The 20621-nt window shown below is 43.8% G+C and overlaps 1 protein-coding gene across 5 annotated transcripts in view; it reads right to left on the bottom strand.

The window, feature by feature from the left end:
- The window catches only part of GATAD2B (GATA zinc finger domain containing 2B), a 117169-nt gene that overhangs the window by 49980 nt on the left and 46568 nt on the right, over nucleotides 1–20621 (bottom strand). The gene's annotated exons all lie outside the window — the stretch shown is intronic.

Here is a 20621-nt window from a genome sequence, read left to right as displayed (position 1 = left end):
AAGCATAACTTAAATATACATATATATATATATATATATATATATATATAATTGGCCGGGCGCAGTGGCTCACACCCGCAATCCCCAGCACTTTAGGAGGCCAAGGTGGGCGGATCACCTGAGGTCAGGAGTTTGAGACCAGCCTGGCCAACATGGTGAAACCCTGTCTCCACTAAAAATACAAAATTTAGCTGGGTGTGGTGGTACACACCTGTAGTCCCAGCTACTCGGGAGGCTGAGGCAGGAAAATCGCTTGAACCCGGGAGGCGGAGGTTGCAGTGAGCCAAGATCATGCCACTGCACTCCAGCCTGGGCAACAGAGGGAGACTCTCGTGTGTGTGTGTGTGTGTGTGTGTGTGTGTGTGTGTGTGTGTGTGTGTGTGTGTGTGTGTGTGTGTGTGTGTGTGTGTGTGTGTAATTATGACTTGCCTTTGATATTGTGTGTGTGTGTGTGTGTGTGTGTGTAATTATGACTTGCCTTTGATATAGTGTCCCTTCATAGAAAACGGATGCCCTTTTCTACTGTAGGCACTAATTAAATTAGTGGAACCTGATAAACTTTTCACGTTGATAAAATATGTAAAAGTTAGTCACTATATTCACTATAGTCCCCTTATCAAGTCACAAAGTGGGAGGTAAAAAAGGAGAGAGAGATGTCTCTGGAATGGTCCTGGAACATGAGTCCTTAAGATATTTATAATCAGGAAGTGCTGAAATCATCATCCATTCTTACATGTGAAGAGCTCCTTTGTAGTTTGCCTTCTGCTACAGGAGACATCAATCAGCCAGAGGTCCAAGACCTGTTCACCCCTATGTAATGTTTTTTAAAACTGTGAATTAGATAATCCAACAAGACAGAAAGAAGGCTGGAGGCAATAAGAACTTCCATCTTATTGAAGAGGTCAAGGGAAGACTCTCTTGAAATCCTTCAGTTTTGAAGCACCTACCTACTATTGTAAGAAATACAAATAATTTGACAGTGAATTCAAGGATAATATAGTCACTGGAGAAATCTGGAGATGCAATTGCTCTCAAATAGAGAAGAGGCCCGGTAACAAGAATGTTAAAATGTGGCTGACTTCAAGAATAGGATCAAGGTCTCAAACTAGATAGTTCTGAATTCTTCCCCCTTCTTATAAGGTTGTTCTTTCTTCTGCCTGGTGGGTTATGGGAGAGTGACGGGATATCCTTCCTTCCAATCTAACTTATTTCTCTTCTTATAGTGCATATTTATAATAAAGACATCATCATTCCCTTTATTGAGTTAAAAATCCAGAAATCAGGCTGGGGGCATGGTGGCTCACACCTGTAATCCCAGCACTTTGGGAGGCCAAGGTGGGCAAGAATTCAAGATCAGCCTGGGCAACATGGCAAAACCCCATGTCTACAAAAAACACGAGTTCAAGACCAGCCTAGGCAACATGGCAAAGCCCCATCTCTACAAAAAATACAAAAATTAGCCCAGGATGGTGGCGTGCACCTGTGGTCTCAGCTACCCAGGAGGCTGAGGTGGGAGGATCGCTTGAGCTCAGGAGGTCAAGGCTGCAGTGAGCCGAGATCATGCCACCGCATTCCAGCCTGGGGAACAGAGCGAGACCATGTCTCAAAAACAAACAAAGCCCTGGCTACTCGGGAGGCTGAGGTGTGAGCATCATTTGGGTCTATGTAAAGGCTAAAGTGAGCCATGACTGTATCACTGCACTCCAGCCTAGGTGACAAGGCAAGACCCTATCTCCAAAATAGAGAGAAACAATAAAATTGCACAGTATGTGGGTATATATGTATGTTATGTATTTGTAAGTATCATTAAAAAAATTAGACCTGAAAAGGGGTCAGAGAGTGGTGTTAGGGTAGGGGAAGAGACTATTCTTAAAAGTATGGTCAGGAAAGTCCTGTCAGAAAAAATAACATTTGAGCAAGTCCTGAACTAAGGGCAGAAGTGAACTGTGCAAATATCTGGGAGAGGAGGTAACAAGTAGAGGACACAGCAAGGATGTTGCTTGAGACAGGATAGCATTTAGCCTGTGCAAGCAACAGTAAAAAGGTACAGATGAAGTGCTAAATCCAAGATGGAGGGTGGTACTTTAAGACTATACAGGGTGCAGTGGCTCCCAGCACTTTGGGAGGCCGAGGTATGTAGGATGATTGAGCTCAGGAGTCCAAGACCAGCCTGGGCAACATAGCAAGTTTCCATTTCCACTAAGAATACAAATAGAAATCAGGCAGGTATGGTGGGGTGTGCCTGTAGTTCCAGCTACTCAGGAGGCTGGGGTGGGAGGATTGCTTGAGCCTGGGGGATCTAGTCTGTAGTGAACCATGATTCCACCACTGCACTCCAGCCTGGGTGGCAGCAAGACTTTGTCTCAAAAAAAAAAAAAAAAAAAAGACTATGCAAGGACAAGCGAGGTGGCTCATGCCTATAACCCCGGCACTTTGGGAGACCAAGGTGGGTGGATCACCTGAGGTCAGGAGTTCGAGACCAGCCTGGCCAACATGGTGAAACCTTGTCTCTACTAAAAATACAAAAATTAGCCAGGTGTAGTGGCACGGGCCTGTAATCCCAGCTGCTTGGGAGACTGAGACAGGAGAATCACTTGAACCCAGGAGGTAGAGGCTGCAGTGAGCTGAGACTGCACCACTCCACTCCAACCTGGGTAACAGAGTGAGACTCCATCTCAAAAAAAAAAAAAAAAAAAAAAAAGACCATAGACATTACTTTTATGAATAGAGTAATAATATGTCCTAGTTTGTATAGAACATGTCCCAGTTTATCCTCTCATGATGATTAACAATGTTCCTTTCACCTTTAATAGTGTCCTAGTTTGGGAGTAAATTATATGGTCATCCCTATCTCCATTCCTCCAGGCAATTTTTCCTTTCTTTGTGCTGTCAAGGAATTTTCTTCTTTTTTTTTTTTTTGAGACAGAGTCTTGCTCTGCTGCCCAGACTGGAGTGCAGTGGCGCAATCTCAGCTCACTGGAACCTCCGCCCCAGGTTCAAGCGATTCTCCTGCCTCAGCCTCCCAAGTAGCTGGGATTACAGGTGTGGCCACCATGCCCAGCTAATTTTTGTATTTTCAGTAGAGACAAGGTTCCACCATGTTGGCCAGGCTGGTCTCGAACTCCTGACCTCAAGTAATCCACCTGCCTTGGCCTCCCAAAGTGCTGGGATTACAGGTGTGAGCCACTGCACTCGGCCTGTCAAGGAATTTTGGAAACATGTCATTTTCTGTGTTTTATTACTGAATTACTTGTCCATTTCCCTTAGAAAACTGAGCACCCAGAAGTCAGAAATGGTATATAGTTAAACTATTTTCTTTCCTTTCTCTTCCAAAAGACAGGGCCTCCTCTGCCACCTAGGCTGGAGTGCAGTGGTGCAATCAAAACTTCCTGTAACCTTGAACTCCTAGGCTTAGGCAATCCTCCCACCTTAGCTTCCCGAAGAGCTAGGACTACAGGTGTGTGCCACCTCAACCAGCTAACTTTAAAATTTTTTGCAGATGTTGGGTCTTGCTATGTTGCCCAGGCTGGTCTCAAACTCCCAGCCTCAGGCGATCCTCCCACCTTGGCCTCCCAAAACATTAAGATTCCAGGCATGACTCACTGCCTCTGGTAGTTAAAATTCATTTTCTTATCTACTTAAAAAAAAATTTTTTTAAGAGACAGGGTCTCTTTCTGTCACCCAGGCTGGAGTGCAGTGGCACAATCATAGTTCACTGCAATCTCCAACTCCTGGACTCAAGTGATCCTCTGGCCTCAGCCTCCCAAGTAGCTGGTACTACAGGTGCATGCCACCACACATGGCTAATTTTTGGTAGTGACAGGTCTTGCTATGCTGCTCAGGCTGCTCTTGAACTCCTGACCTCAAGTGATCCTCCCATCGTGGCTTCCCAAAGTGCTGGGATTACAGTCATAAACCACGGGGCCCAGCCATTTTCTTAACTTTTTCACCTAACCAGTATATAACAGGCACTCAAAACATTTCTTGTTGAATGAACTCCTTGCTTTAAAGGTCTCTGTCTCCTGCAAACATACTCTAAAAAGAGGAGCTAGGCAGAGGAGAGAAAGTGTGTGGAGTTACTTCAGGCAGCAAGCTTCAAGCTGAGAGTAAGTTGGAAGAAAGGGTAATCTAAGATTAACAGAAAAGGATCCATATACAAGGAGTCTCAGAACTTTAACTGAAAAGGACGCCTACCTCCAAACTGCTTCTAATCCATTAAAAATATATATATTATAACCTTCAAAAAGTTATCAGAAAAGTAAAAATAGGCCCAGGTTGGTGGCTCATGCCTGTAATCCTAGCACTCTGGAAGGCCAATGCAGGAGGATCACTTAAGGTTAGGAGTTCAAGACCAGCCTGGGCAACATAATGAGCCACTGCGCCTCCCACCCCGGGCCATCTCTATTTATTTTAAAAATTAGAAATACATACATAAAAAAAGAGGAAAAAAAGGTTCTCAGACATTTCAAAGAAACATCATTAAGTTATATATTCAAAAAATACGGCTGGACATGGTGGCTCATGCCTGTAATCACAACACTTTGGGAGGCCCAGATGGGAGGATCACGAGGTTAGGAGTTTGAGACCAGCCTGGCCAATATGGTGAAACTCCATCTCTACTAAAAAAAAAAAAAAAAAAAAAAAATTAGCCAGGCGTGGTGGTGCACGCCTGTAGTCCCAGCTACTCGGAGGTCGAGGCAGAAGAATTGCTTGAACCCAGGAGGCAGAGGTTTCAGTGAGCTGAGATCACGCCACTGCACTCCAGCCTGGGCAACAGAGCGAGACTCCCTTTAAAAAAAAAAAAAAAAAAAAAAAAAAAAATATATATATATGCACATCACTAAAGTTTAGAGAAGGACTTCACAAGACTAGGAAAATTTTTAGGCAACAGAAACTTAATTCTGCATACTGCCAACCTTGTAGCTAATATATATGTAAATAATAAGCTCCCTGCCATGTATCTCTATATACCTAGTTGCTAAAAGAGTTCCTGCTCAAGAAATGTGAATATTAATATAACTTACACTAGTTTTTCAGTTTACAATGTATTTTTACATACATTATATCCTTGTTTTTTTTTTTTTTAGACTGAGTCTTGCTCTGTCACCCAGGATGGAGTGCAGCGGCGTGATCTCAGCTCACTGCAACCTCTACCTCCCAGTTTCAAGCAATTCTCCTGCCTCAGCCTCCGGAGTACCTGACATTACAGGCTCATGCCATCACACCCAGCTAATTTTTTTTATTTTTAGTAGAGACGGGGTTTCACCATGTTGGCCAGACTGGTCTCGAACTTCTGACCTCAGGTGATCCGCCTGCCTCAACCTCCCAAAGTGCCGGGATTACAGGCATGAGCCACCGCTCCTAGCCTTTACATACATTATATCTTATGTGATCCTCATAACATCCCTATAAAGATGAGCAAAGTAGTAAAACTGTCTCAATTTTATAGATGAAAAAATCAGTCTTCTTGGGGCTCGTAGAAGAAACTAGCTTCCAGCTTGCCAGTTTCCACACACAATCATTTTCATTTTCTGAAGAGCAATGTTACTCAAAGTGTGGGCCACTGACCACTGCAGTTCCATGAACTGCAACAAGATAAGCACAGAAATTGAGAGTATTTGGAAAAAGCGTTAATTTGCCACTGTGCCTGGCCAATCTCTACTTTTCTTTCTTTTTTTTTTTTTTTTTTTTTTTTGCTCTTGTTGCCCAGGCTGGAGTGCAATAGTGTGCAATCTCGGCTCACTGCCGCAACCTCCACCTCCCGGGTTCAAGCAATTCTCTTGCCTCAGCCTCCCAAGTAGCTGGGATTACAGTCATGCGCCACCACACCCGGCTAATTTTGTATTTTTAGTAGAGACAGGGTTTCTTCATCTTGGTCAGGCTGATCTCAAACTCCCGACCTCAGGTGATCTGCCCACCTCGGCCTCCCAAAGTGCTGGGACTATAGGCATGAGGCACCGCGCCTGGCATACTTTTTTTTTAAGAGAAAAAAATAAATTAAAATGCAGCTTCCCAGGCCCTATTTCATGGCATTAAATTTATTTGGGTGGGGCTAAGGAATCTGCATTTTTACTACTCTCTCCTGGTTATTACTAGGCACTGTAAGAATGACTGCTCCAAACTTTCACAAAGAAACAGGAAAGTGGCCGAGCACGGTGGCTCACGCCTGTGACCCCAACACTTTGGGAGGCTGAGGTGGGTGGCTCACCTGAGGTCAGGAGTTCAAGACCAGCCTGGCAAAATAGTGAAACCCTGTCTCTACTAAAAATACAAAATTCTAAAAATACAAAAATTAGCTGGGCGTGGTGGTGCATGCCTGTAATCCAAGCTAATCAGGAGGCTGAGGCAGGAGAATCACTTGAACCCGGGAGGTGGAGGTTGCAGTGAGCCAAGATCGCACCAATGTACTCCAGCCTGGGTGACGACAGTGAACCTCCATCTCAAAAGAAAGAAAGAAAGAAGAAAAAAAAAACAGGAAAGTAAGCAATCTAAGTACATAATTAAATAAAGGAATAGGAGTTAGCTACATTTTTCCAACCTTCTCCAGTACTCATCTATAAAAATTGTTTTTCTTTTTTTTTTCCAAGACAGAGTCTCGCTCTGTCTTCAGGCTGGAGTGCAGTTGCGCGATCTTGGCTCAGTGCAACCTCCGCCTCCCAAGTTCAAGCAATTCTCCTGCCTCAGCCTCCTGAGTAGCTGGGACTACAGGCACGTGCCACAATACCTGGGTAATTTTTTTGTATTTTTAGTAGAGACAAGGTTTCACCATGTTGGCCAGGATGGTCTCGATCTCTTGACCTTGTGATCCACCTGCCTCGATCTCCCAAAGTGCTGGGATGACAGGTTATGAGCCACCGCGCCCGGCCTAAAAATCCTGTTTTTCTTCATGCGAAGTAGAACGGATGTAGGCTTTCCTTAGGAATATTTTTTATATGAAAGAAAAACAAAAAATTCTTTTTATCCTTTATACCATGGAAGTAATAATAATAGGCACTAGGCGAGCAGAGTTTTGAACAGAAATCCTTCACAATGCTCTGAAAAGCATGATCTCCTAGGTACAATTTGTACACACACACACACTTGAGAGAGCCTCCTCTTCCCAGATAAAACATGTTGTAAGCGATACATTCATCACACAAGTCTGGGGACAGTTGGGGGAAAGTGCACTCCAAAAGGAAGACAAGTAACAAGGTATGTACTGGGGGCTTGGTGAGAGGGGATACAGGAGAAAGATTAACATCTAAATGAATACTGATTATCAGAATGGTGAGAGCTAAGAACCAAAAAAACAGTATTTAGGTTCACATGTGTAATTTCAGCACTTTGGGAGGTGGAGGCGGGAGGAGAGCCTAAGCTCAGGAATGCTAGACCAACCTGGGCAATACAGGGAGACCTTGTCTCTACAAAAAATTTAAAAATTAGCTGAGTACAATGGCGCATGCCTATAGTCCCAGATACTTGGAATGCTGAGACAGGAGGATCAATTAAACCTAAGAGGTCGAGGCTTCAGTGAGCTATGATTGTGCCACTGCACTCTAGCTTGGGTGACAGAGCAAAACGCTGTGAAAGAAAGAAAGAAAAGAAGAAAGAGATGAAAGAGAGGGAGGGGAAGGAAGGAAAGAAAGAAAGAAAGCAACAACAAAAAACCAAGTATCTAATTCTCAGAACATTCCTATGAAGTCCATATTATACCCATTCTATGAATGAAAAAACTGAGACTCAGAAATACTAAATACAGCCAGGCACAGTGGCTCACGCCTGTAATCCCAACACTTTGGGTGACTGAGGCGGGCGGATCACTTGAGGTCAGGAGTTCGAGACCAGCCAGGCCAACATAGTGAAACCCTGTCTCCACTAAAAACACAAAAAATCAGCTGGGCACAGTGGCGTGTGCCTGTAGTCCCAGCTATTTGGGAGGCTGAGACAGGAGAACTGCTTGAACCTGGGAGGCGGAGGTTGCGGTAAGCCGAGATCCCGCCACTGCACTCCAGCCTGGGTGACACAGAGAGACTCCATTTCAAAAAAAATAGTATTATTTAGTATACTACATAATTTCTTATTGAGTATAAACCTGTCCAAGAAACACAACAAATAGGAAAGTCATGATTAAAATCTATGTCTAATTCTGGCCGGGCACAGTGGCTCACGCCTGTAATCCCAGCACTATGGGAGGCCGAGGCGGGTGGATCACCTCAAGTCAGGAGTTCGAGATCAGCCTGGCCAACATGGTGAAACCTCATCTCTACTAAAAAATACAAAAATTTGCTGGACGTGGTAGCACGCGCCTGTAGTCCCACCTACTTAGGAGGCTGAGGCAGGAGAATTGCTTGAACCCAGGAGGCAGAGGTTGCAGTGAGCTGAGATCGTGCCACTGCACTCCAGCCTAGGTGACAGAGTGAGACTCCATCTCAAAAAAATAATAATTAAAAAAAAAAAACTACATCTAATTCTAATGACCAGGACACTCCCCTTCTACCACACCAAGGATGATAAGTGGGTTTCAATTCTAATGCCAACTACATTTTACCGATGGTGATGACGTGTAACATTCTGTTACATAAGTAAAGACTTTTAATCAATTATTGTCTGCCATAAGAATAACACATAAAAACACTAGCACATATATAAACCAAATATTTACCAGATTATTCTCATAATCAGACTAAAAATACCAGAGGCAATTTGAATTCAGCAGCCTATAAGGGTAACCACATTTTGCACTTTAGAGAAACAAGAGCTGAGAGGTGGACATGACAGGGAAAGAGCAATGATTTAAACCTTAGAACAGTCTCAATGGGGTGCAGTGGCTCACACTTGTGACCCCAGCATTTAGGGAAGCTGAGGTGGGTAGATCGCTTGAGCCCAGGAGTTTGAGGCCGGGTGCAGTGGCTCATGCCTGTAGTCCCAGCACTTTGGGAGGCTGAGGCGGGCGGATCACCTGAAGTCAGGAGTTCGAGACCAGCCTGGCCAACATGGTCAAACCCTGTCTATACAAAAATACAAAAATTAGCCAGGTGTGGTGGCACACAGCTGTAATCCCAGCTACTCAGGAGGCAGAGGCAGAACAATCGCTTGAACTTGGGAGGCGGAGGTTGCAGTGAGCCGAGATGGTGCCACTGCACTCCAGCCTGGCAACAGAGTGACACTAGGTCTCAAAAAAAAAAAAAAAAAAATTCATAGCTCTGTACACTAAATTAGTCATAATAGAGGTAAGAATGTTGTAAGTATAGCTAATCCAGTAGCAGCCTAGCTATATTCTCTAATGACAATTCATGTATTTTAAAAGAGCAAATAATGATCCAAATAAATTATTTCTCAACCAAGCTTCTGAGATTAGTGGGCCTGTGTCTTCTACTTACAACTATACAGGTGAATGAAAGACAATTTGTCTTCTAAACTGTAAACAAAATGCACTTTCAGTTTCTGGCAAAAATCACACAGCAATGGTCTTGTACCATCTCCAACCTGCCCTAATGCAAACCAGATGGCTGAGCTCGTTCCAAGCTATCTAATGCTTCCTATTATCAATCAATCCCAGTAATTATTCTGCACTTCCCAAGGATATAACCTCTCCATTTCAGTTTCCTAATGGAATTTATACACACAAACCAAACTGCAAATTCCTCAAATGGGGGTAAAAGGCCCTAAAGAAAAGCAGAATGGGTACAGAAGTTTCATTTTTGATGCTACAAAGAAGTGAAATTATTTCCAATGTACCTATTTTTGTTTTGTTTTGTTTTGAGACAGAGTCTTGCTCTGTCGCCAGGCTAGAGTGCAGTGGCACAATCTCAGCCACTGCAATCTCCGCCTCCCGGGTTCAATAGATTCTCCTGCCTCAGTCTCCTAAGTAGCTGGGATTATAGGCGCACACCACCACACCAGCTGATTTTTGTATTTTTAGTAGAAACGGGGTTTCACCATGTTGACCAGGATGGTCTTGATCTCCTGATCTAGTGATCTGCCTGCCTCGGTCTCCCAAAGTGCCGGGATTACAGAAGCGAGCCACCGCCACCTGGCCTCCAATATACCATTTTATAGGATTACCTTAGAGGTTGGAATTAACTGTCAGAATGGAAAAGGGTATGGACAAGGGCTTGAGAAGAGCATACCTTGGCGTGGTATGGGAACACTACTATTTCCAAGAGGAGACTTAGATAACATAGAACCAAAAGAAACTACACTGATCTCCTTACATGATAGAAACAAACAGGACATATCAGACCCCAAACTGCTTATTATACTACAATATACCTGGCAAGGTTAGCAACCAGGAGGTTAGAAATAAATTTGGCACATCAGAGAAAATAATCTGACATGAATGACTATGGAAGACACCCGCTTGGGAGGCTGAGGCAAGAGGATTGTCTGGACTCAGGAGTTTGAGGTCACAGTGAGCTATGATTGCACCACTGTACTCCAGCCTGGGCAGAGCAAGACCCTGTCTCTAAATAAATAAATAAAATCAAGGACCCCAAAGAGAGCAATAACTAAAAGAGTCACATAAGAGGCCAGGCGCGGTGGCTCACATGAGCCTGTAATCCCAGCACTTTGGGAGGCTGAGGCGGGTGGATCACCTGAGGTCAGGAGTTCAAGACCAGCATGGCCAACATGGTGAAACCCCGTCTCTACCAAAAATATAAATACAAGACAGGCATGGTGGTGAGCACCTGTAATCTCAGCTACTCAGGAGGCTGAGGCAGGAGAATTGCTTGAACCCAGGAGACAGAGGTTGCAGTGAGCCGACATGGTGCCACTGCACTACATCCTCGGTGATAGAGTGAGACTCCATCTCAAAAAAAAAAAAAAAAAAGAGTCACCATACAAGAAACAGAATTAAAATAAAATTTTAGGCCAGACACAGTGGCTCACGCCTATAATCCCAGCACTCTGGGAGGCCGAGGTGGGCAGATCACCTGAGGTCAGGAGTTCAAGACCAGCCTGGCCAATATGGTGAAACCCCGTCTTTACTTAAAGTACAAAAATTAGCCAGGCATGGTGGTGCACACCTGTAGTCCCAGCTACTCAGGAGGCTGAGGCAGAAGAACTGCTCGAACCCGGGAGGGAGGAGGTTGCATTGAGCTGAGATCGTGCCACTGCACTCTAGACTGGGTGGACAGAGGCAGACTCTATCTCAAAAAATAAATAAATAAAAGAAAATAAAAATTTTAAAATTATTAATGCATTTAAAAATAACAGACCCATTCCATGTTAACATAACTTCTTCATGAAAAATATTTTCCAAAATAACAGAACAATTTAACGAGACAAGTGGCTTTGTTTTATATTTTTACAAATCTCTTTAATGTCTGGCTTAATAGCAGACAGCTGGATTCTCATAGCTGCCTCTGCATTCAATGTGCAGTGATGTTGTTCTAGTTAAAAGTATGGGGGACAGGCGTGGTGGGGGATGTGGTCTCACACAGATACACAGGAAGGCAGGAGTTCTTTTCTAAAAAATTTAAAGTCTTTAATAACCTTATGTTTTAAAACTAAGTTTTGAAATAATTTTAGACTTACAGGAGTTTCAAATATTCTTCACCCTGCTCCCCTAAATGTTAACATATAAACACAGTACAATTATTGAAACCAGGAAACAATAGTGTTTATTAACTGCTCTACAGATCTTATTCACATGTCACCAGTTTTCCTACTAATATATATACTATATACTTTTTTTGTTTGTTTTTTGAGAGATTCTTGCTCTGTCACCCAGGGTCGAGTGCAGTGACACCATCTTGGCTCACTGCAATCTTCACCTCCTGGGTTCAAGCCATTCTCCTGCCTCAGCCTCCCGAGTAGCTAGGACTACAGGCACACACCACCACACCTGGCTAGTTTTGTATTTTTAGTAGAGACGGGGTTGCACCACACTGGCCAGGCTAGTCTCGAACTCCTGATCTCAGATGATCCACCTGCCTCGGCCTCCCAATGTGCTAGGATTGCAGGCGTAAGCAACCATGCCCAGCCCCTGCTAATATTCTTTTCAGATCCAGGACACAATCCACAACCTCACATTTAGTTGTCATGTGTCCTTCCTTGGTCTCCTCCCAATCTGTGAGTTTCTTAGTCTGTCTTCACCTTGATACTTTTGAAGACTAGTGACCAGTTCTTTTGAAAACTGCCCCTTAATTTGGGTCTGTCTGATGTTTTCTCATAATCAGACTGAGGCTATGTGTTTTTTGGTGAGAATATCACAGAAGTAATATGCCTTTTTCAGTGTATCGTATCAGGAAGTACATGATGTCAGTATGTTGTATTACGAGAAATGTTAACTCAATCGCTTGATTAAGGTGGTATCTGATAGATTTCTCCACTGATATGTTATGACGGAGAGATACTTAGAAGCCACTATGTAAATATCCCATCTCCAATCAAAATTCCACATATTAATTTTAGCATACAAAGACAATTCTTGCTGGGCACAGTGGCTCACGCCTGTAATTCCAGCACTTTGGGAGGTCAAGGCAGGCAGATCACCTGAGGTCAAGAGATCAAGACCAGCCTGACCAACATGGTGAAACCCCCTCTCTACAAAAATACAAAAGTTAGCCAGGCATGATGGCGGGTGCCTGTAGTCCCACCTACTTGAGAGGCTGAGCCAGAAGAATCACTTGAACCCCAGAGGCGGAGGTTGCAGTGAGCCGAGATAGTGCCATTGCACTACAGCCCGGGTGACAGAGCGAGACTCCGTCTCAAAAAAAAAAAAAAAGACAATTCTTGCCTGCAACAAATACTGTAGTATTTGCCTAATGTTTCCATCATTCCTTTTCTATTTATCAACTTGATTTTCACTGCAGAAAACAATTGTTTTCTTTCCCATATTTATTTATAGCAGCATAAACTTATGGATATTTATTTTACCCCATGGGTTATAATCTATTGTCATTATTTGTTTTTCAAACTGTCCCAGATCTGGCCATTGAAAGCTCCTTCAAGCTGGCTCCCTATCACTTTTTTGGCAACTTATTAGCTTCTGGTATCCACATGATGTTCCAGGTTCATCATCTTTTTTTATCTGCCCTAGCCATTTCTCCAAGCAGCTCTGGTTCCTCTTATTGGAGAATGGTGTTGCGAAACCAAGATCTGGTGTCAGGTGTGCTCACTGCTAGGTGGTGTCACTACTTCCAGGCCCTTTCAGAAAAGGAAATAAAATGCATGCATACACACATAACATCCATATCTTTTTCTATATCTATATTTGCATATGTGTGTACCGCTTGAAGATCCCTCATCAGAAAATCCAAATTGGGTCACGTGTGGTGGCTCACACCTATAATCCCAGCACTTTGGGAGGCGGAGGCGGCAGATGCCTTGAGCCCAGGAGTTCAAGACCAGCTGGGGCAACATGGCAAAACCCTGTCTCTACTTTTTTTTTTTTTTTTTTTTTTTGAGATAGAGTCTGGTTCTGTCATCCAGGCACGATCCTGGCTCACTGCAACCTCCGCCTCCCAGATTCCAGCAGCAATTCTCCTGCCTCAGCCTTCTGAGTAGCTGGGATAACACACGCCTGCCACTATGCCCAGCGCTAAGGTTTTATATTTTTAGTAGAGATAGGGTTTCATCATGTTGGCCAGGCTGGTCTCGAACTCCTGGCCTCAAAAGATCCACCTGCCTCGGCCTCCCAAAGTGCTGGGATTACAAGCATGAGCCACTGTTCCTGGTCACCCTGTCTCTACTTTTTACTAAAAAAAGGAAAAAATCCGGCCAGGCACAGTGGCTCACGCCTGTAATTCCAGCATTATGGGAGGCCAAGGCGGGCAGATCACGAGGTCAGATCGAAACCATCCTGGCTAACACAGTGAAACCCCGTCTCTACTAAAAAAATTAAAAAAAAGTAGCCGGACGTGGTGGCGGGCACCTATAGTCTCAGCTACTCGGGAGGCTGAGGCAGGAGAATGGCGTGAACCCAGGAGGCGGAGCTTGCAGTGAGCACAGATCGCGTCACTGCACTCCAGCCTGGGCAACAGAGTGAGACTCAGTCTAAAAAAAAAAAAAAAAGGAAAAAATCCAAAGTACTTCAAAATGTGAAAAAAATTCCACATCAAAATGCAGTCAAATGCAGTCAAAACTTTGCTTTATGCACAAAATGTTGTTATAAAATGACCTTCAAGCTATATGTTTAAGGTATATATGAAACAAATCAATTTTGTGTTTAGGCTTGAGTCTCACCCCCATGATACCTCACTATGTATATGGAAATATCCCAAAATCCGAAAAAATCCAAAATTGGAAACACTTCTGGTTTCAGGCATTTTAGATAAGGGATACTCAAACCTGTGTATATATGAGAACCCATTATTTCATACTGATACTAGAGAGAGGTTTTTTTTGTTTTTCCCCAAGATGGAGTCTTGTTCTGTCGCCCAGGCTGGAGTGCAGTGGCACGAACTTGGCTCACTGCAACCTCTGCCTACCCTCTTGCCTCAGCCTCTGGAGTAGCTGGGATTACAGATGGGTGCTACCACGCCTGGTGTTTTTTTTGTTTGTTTTTTTTTTTGAGACAGTCTCGCTCTGTTGCCCAGGCTGGAGTGCAGTGGTGCGATCTCGGCTCACCACAACCTCTGCCTCCTGGGTTCAAGTGATTCTCTTGCCTCAGCCTCCCATGTAGCTGGGACTACAGGTTAGCACCACCATGCCCAGCTAATTTTTGTATTTTTAATAGAGACGCGGTTTCACTATGTCAGGCAGGCTGGTCTTGAACTCCTGACCTTGTGATCTGCCCGCCTCAGTCTCCCAAAGTGCTGGGATTACAGGCGTGAGCGACCACACCCGGAGACTTGTTTTTTTGTATTTTTAGCAGAGATGGGGTTTTGCCATGTTGGCCAGGCTGATCTCGAACTCCTGACCTAGTGATCCATCCGCCTTGGCCTCCCAAAGTGCTGAGATTACAGGCTAAGCCACCGTACCCAGCCAGAGAGAGAGGTATTTTTAACAGCTTCTTAAATTTATTAGAATCGTGGGTATTTTCCTTGATATTACTCAAGCAATTCTCCTGCCTCAGCTTCCCAAGCAGCTGGGACTATAGGTATGCACTGCTAAGTGTGGCTAATTTTTGTATTTTTAGTAGACACGGGTTTTGCCATGTTGGGCAGGCTTGTCTCGACCTCCTGGCCTCAAGTGACCCACCCACTTCAGCCTCCCAAGGTGCTGGGATTATAGGCATGAGCCACTGCGCCCAGCCTGAATTGTACACTTTTAAATGGTTAATTCTTTAGCAGGGCATGGTGGCCCGTGCCTGTAGTCCCAACTACTTGGGGGGCTGAGGCAGAAGGATCACTTGAACCCAGTAGGTCAAGGCTGCAGTGAGCTGAGATCGTGTCACTGCACTCCAGCCTGGGTGAGAAAGTGAGACCCTGTCTCAAAAAATAAAATTAATTAGTAAATTAATAAATAAAAGTTAATTTGATGTTTATGTGAAATTTAAATTAATTTTTAAAAAAGCAACCTAGGCTAGGCGCGGTGGCTCATGCCTGTAATCCCAGCACTTTGAGAGGCTGCAGTTGGCGGATCACTTGAGGCCAAGAGTTCGAGACCAGCCTGGACAACATGGTGAAACCCCATCTCTACTAAACATATGAAAAAGCAGCTGGGTGTGGTAGTGTGCGCCTGTAATCCCAGCTACTTGGGAAGCTGAGGCAGGAGAATCACTTGAACCCAGGAGGCAGAGGCTGCAGTGAGCTGAGATCCCGCCTCTGCACTCCAACCTGGGTGACAGAGGACTCTGCCTCCAAAAAAAAAAAAAAAAAAAAAAAAGCAACCCAGTAATTTCTAAAGGTTAGCAGCAAATGTGAACTCTGAAACCCTATCAATGAACTTTTGTATTATTACATTAAAATATATCGGTCTACTTTATACTTTGAGTGGATCTCTTACCCAAATATGATTTTGTCACATCATATATTGGTCATTTGAAAACTTCTAGTTCACTAAGTCATGCAGTTCTTTCGAAGGTTGACATATTACATAATATTAAAAAAAAAAAAATCACAAAACTAACTGGGAAGTGGACAGTCTCATGGTGGAGTATATAAACTTTCCAAAATTCCCATTTTTGCTTTAATTTTATCACTGGGCAAAAATAGTCAGTTGTTTTCCTTGAAAATTTTCAAGAAAGCATCTGCCAAATACCCAAGTCTAAATAACGTACTTTGTTGGTTATTCTTTCATCAAGTAAAAATGCTGTTCTATGAAGAATGCAACTAGTTAGCTGGAAACCCAAATAACTGTACAAGTACTTTTCCTTAGACAACCACAGTACTTCAATATATAACAGAAGTGTTTTTTGAGTACTTCCCATTTTATCACACAAAATATTCAAAAGCCAAGTACTAAGAGGTCAGGATTAAATAAAATTAATTTTTACTGCTTCATCAAGAACATTCTTAAATGAAACTTTTTTTTTTTTTAACTGCAAATTTAAACTGCATGACAAAGAATACAATGCCTGCTACTAGTTTGGTGCTATTGCTCAGGGTTATGCTAACGTTTTAATCAGCATTGCTTTTGGATATCACTGCAAATGTTAACACAGTGAAGAAGGCAAATAACGACTTAGTATTATTATGAAACTATTCTGATCTCACAGACTCCATGAAAGGGGTCTATTCTTTAGGATTCCACAGACTACACTTTGAAAACTGCTAGGCTACTCTAACACACTTGTTTAATAGGTAACCTACCAATTCATATTTATTTCCAAGTTTAATGCAAACTACTTGACAGCAAATCTCTCTTCTTTGTACTTCCCTTTAATACCCCGCAACGATTTGAATGTGTCCCCCAAAAGTTCATCTGTTGGATACTTGGTACCCAATGCAGGAGTGTTGAGAGGCGAGACCTTTAGGAAGTGCTTGAGCCATTCTCAGATTAATGGGTTACTCAGAGAATGGGCTAGTTAGCACAAGAGTGGGTCTGTAATAAAAGCCAATGTGGCTGTCTCTCGTGAGTCCCCTCACCATGTGATGCCCTGTGCCACTTTGGGACTCTGCAGAGTCCCCACCAGCAAGAAGGCCCTCAGCAGGTATGGCCCCTTGACCCTGGACTTTCCAGCCTCCAGAACTGTGAGAAATAAATTTCTTGGGGCTGGTCATGGTGGCTCAATGCCTGTTATCCCAGCACTTTTGAGAGGCCAAGGTGAGTATATTGCTTGAGTCCAGGAGCTCCAGTCCAGCCTAGGCAACATAGTGAGACCCCATCTCTACAAAACATTTTTAAAGCAATTTAGCTGGGTGCAGAGGCGCATGCCTGTAGTCCTAGCTACTTGAGAGGCTGAGGCAGGAAGACTGCTTGAGCCTAGGAGTTCAAGGCTACAATAAGGTATGACTGCACAACTGCACTCCAGCCTGGGTGACAGAGAATAAATAAAAAGGAAAGAGGAAAGGAAGAAAGGTAGGGAGGGGACCGGGTGCAGTGGCTCATGCCTATAATCCCAGCACTTTGGGAGGCCGAGGCGGGTGGATCGTGAGGTCAAGAGATGGTCTCAGACCATCCTGGCCAGCATGGTGAAATCCCATCTCTACTAAAAATACAAAAATTAGCTGGGTGTGGTAGCGCGTGCCTGTAGTCCCAGCTACTCGGGAGGCTGAGGCAGGAGAATCACTTGAACCCAGGAGGCAGAGGTTGCAGTGAGCCGAGATAGTGCCACTGCACTCCAGCCTGGGAGACAGAGCAACACTCCATCTCAAAAGAAAAAAAAAAAAAGAGAGGGAAAGAAAAGAAATTTATTTTCTTCATAAATTACCCAGTCTCAGGTTATAGCAGCAGAAAATGGACTGAGACAACACACTACTATGAAGTGCCCCTAAGAGATTAAAAATAAGTGCTGATACTGCCTAACCAACTTCAAATGGTACTTTCCTTCACCTAATGCTTATTAGCCATGTCAATGAAGCCTCCCTTCTTCAAAATCCTATTCCTAAAAATCTGAAATGATTAATTCCTTCTAGTCCATGTAAGTCTAGTCTATTTTTAAATTTTTATTTATTTATTTTTTGGTTTTTTTTGTTGTTTTTGTTTTTGAGACGGAGTTTCCCTCTGTCACCCAGGCTGGAGTGCAGTGGCGTGATCTTGGCTTACTGCAACCTCCACCTCCCAGGTTCAAGCAATTCTCCTGTCTCACTCTCCCAAGTAGCTGGGACTATAGGTGCACGCCACCATGCCCAGCTAATTTTTGTATTTTTAGTAGAGACAGGGTTTCATCATATTGCTCAGACTGGTCTTGAACTCCAGACATCAGGTGATCCACCCGCCTCGGCCCCCCAAAGTGCTGAGATTACAGGTGTGAGCCACCACATCCAGCCTATTTATTTATTTTTGAAACAGGGTCATTTATTTATTTTTGAAACAGGGTCTTGTTCTGTCACCCAGGCTGGAACACAGTGGCTCCATCACAGCTCATGGTTCACTGCAGCCTCAAACTCCCAGGCTCAATCAATCTTCCCACCTCAGCCTCCCAACTAACTGGGACTACAGGGACATGCCACCATGCCCAGCATTTTTTCTTGTAAGCAAAAATGGGGTCTTGCTGTGTTGCCCAGGCTGGTCTCAAGCTCCTGGGCTCAAGTGATCCTCTTGCCTAGGCCTCCCAAAGTGCTGGAATTACAGGTGTGAGCCACCACGCCCAGCCAAATTTAGTCTCATTATTTCTCTTCTGATTTCTAGAACTTGCTTCATAGGCCACTTTTCTTGGAAAAAAAGACTCTTGATTAGACCGGGGCATCCAATCTTTTGGCTTCTCTGGGCCACAATGGAAGAAGAACTGTCTTGGGCCACACATAAAATACACTAACACTAAAGATAGCTGATGAGCTGGAAGAAAAAAAAAATCTCATGTTTTAAGAAAGTTTTTGAATTTGTGTTGAGCTGCATTCAAAGCTGTCCTGGGCTGCATGCAGCCCACGAGTTGTAGGTTGGAAAAGCTTGATCTAGACCATGAGGTTCTTACAAACTTCTTCTGTAAAGGACCAGATAATAACATTTTAGACTTTGTGAGGCAAGTACTAAACTCTGCTTTTGTAAGCAAGTGGGTGTGGCTGTGTTTCAACAAAATTTTATTTAACAAAACAAGCAGCAGCTATAGTTTGCTGACTCCTGATCTTGATACAGGTCAATCGACCCAGTCTAACTCAAAGACCTACCACGAGTTTGGAGGGAAAAAAAAAAAAAAGGTAGCCACAAGCTGGCTAAAATAAACTAGTAAGAACAATGAAAATAGTATAAACTAACCCAACAGATAGGAATATCTATCTTGCTAACATTCACTGGGCTCTTACTATGTGCTAGGCATTGTGCTAAAGTGCTTCACAATGCATTATCTCATTTAGAACCTCCGGAGATATAATTATCCTCCTGTTACAGAGAAAAGAAAAACAGATAAACTGAGTAACTTTATACGATTTCACAGTCCAGGCCAGGCGCAGTGGCTCATGCCTGTAATCCCAGCACTTTGAGAGGCGGGTGGATCATGAGGTCAGGAGTTCGAGATCAGCCTGGCCAATATGGCGAAACCCTGCCTCTCCTAAAAAAATACAAAAATTAGCTGGGTGTGGTGGCGCATGCCTGTAGTCCCAGCTGCTCAGTAGGCTGAGGCAGGAGAATCGCTTGAACCCAGGAGGCGGAGACTGCAGTGAGCTGAGATCGCGCCACTACACTCCAGCCCGGGCAATAGAGTGAGACTTCATCTCAAAAAAAAAAAAAAGAAGATTTCACAGTCCTTAAATGGCTGGGCCTGGTTAAAACATAGGACTGTCGTACCTGAGTCAATGTCCTTAACCATCGTACTATACTATCTATATTGTCATTTTTGGTTTCTGATCCAACCAGACTGGTAAGAGAGTAATTCTTATGAAAGACTATTATTGTTTACATGCTCTTACAGTGTCTTTTCTGTATCACTGAGTTTACTACACAAACCTTTGGCTCACATTCTTGAAAGAAAGAGCCTAGATGACCTTGCAGTGGGTAACATACTGTTCAGTAATATGCACCAAGGATTGTAAAGGTCTCTATGCTTAAATGTGACAAGTTAGAGTGTGCTGCCTAGAGGTAATGAACAGGAGGTAAACAGCTTTCTCCTACTGTCACCTTATAAATCAGCACAGAAGTTCTGACATACACAAAAGCAAATGTGCCAGACAATCATTTAGAAAAGGTGATATTAGAGGTCAGGGCGGTGGCTCATGCCTATAATCCCAATACTTTGGGAGGCCAAGGCGGGCAGATCACCTGAGGTCAGGAGTTCGAGACCAGCCTAGCCAACATGATGAAACCCCGTCTCTACTAAAAATACAAAAATTAGCTGGGCATGGTGGCAGGCGACTGTAATTCCAGCTACTCGGGAGGCTGAGGCAGGAGAATCACTCGAACCTGGTGAGCCGACGGCAGCGGGTGGAGGTTACAGTGAGCCAAGATCGTGCCACTTCACTCCAGCCTGGGTGAAAGGCGAGACTCCGCCTCAAAAAAGAAAAAAAGAACAGGTAGTATTAGAATGAAAGGTTCTTTGCATTGTCCCATGCCTATAATCCCAGCACTTCGGGGGGCTAAGGCAGAAGGACTGCTTAAGGCCAGGAGATTGAGACCAGCCTGGGCAAAACAGTGAGCCTCTGTCTCTACCAAAAATAATA

Source organism: Pongo abelii, chromosome 1 (genome assembly GCF_028885655.2).
Source record: "Pongo abelii isolate AG06213 chromosome 1, NHGRI_mPonAbe1-v2.0_pri, whole genome shotgun sequence".
Lineage (NCBI taxonomy): Eukaryota > Metazoa > Chordata > Mammalia > Primates > Hominidae > Pongo > Pongo abelii.
Note: the sequence above shows the minus strand (reverse complement) of the source record. Positions and strands in the feature narration are given on the sequence as shown.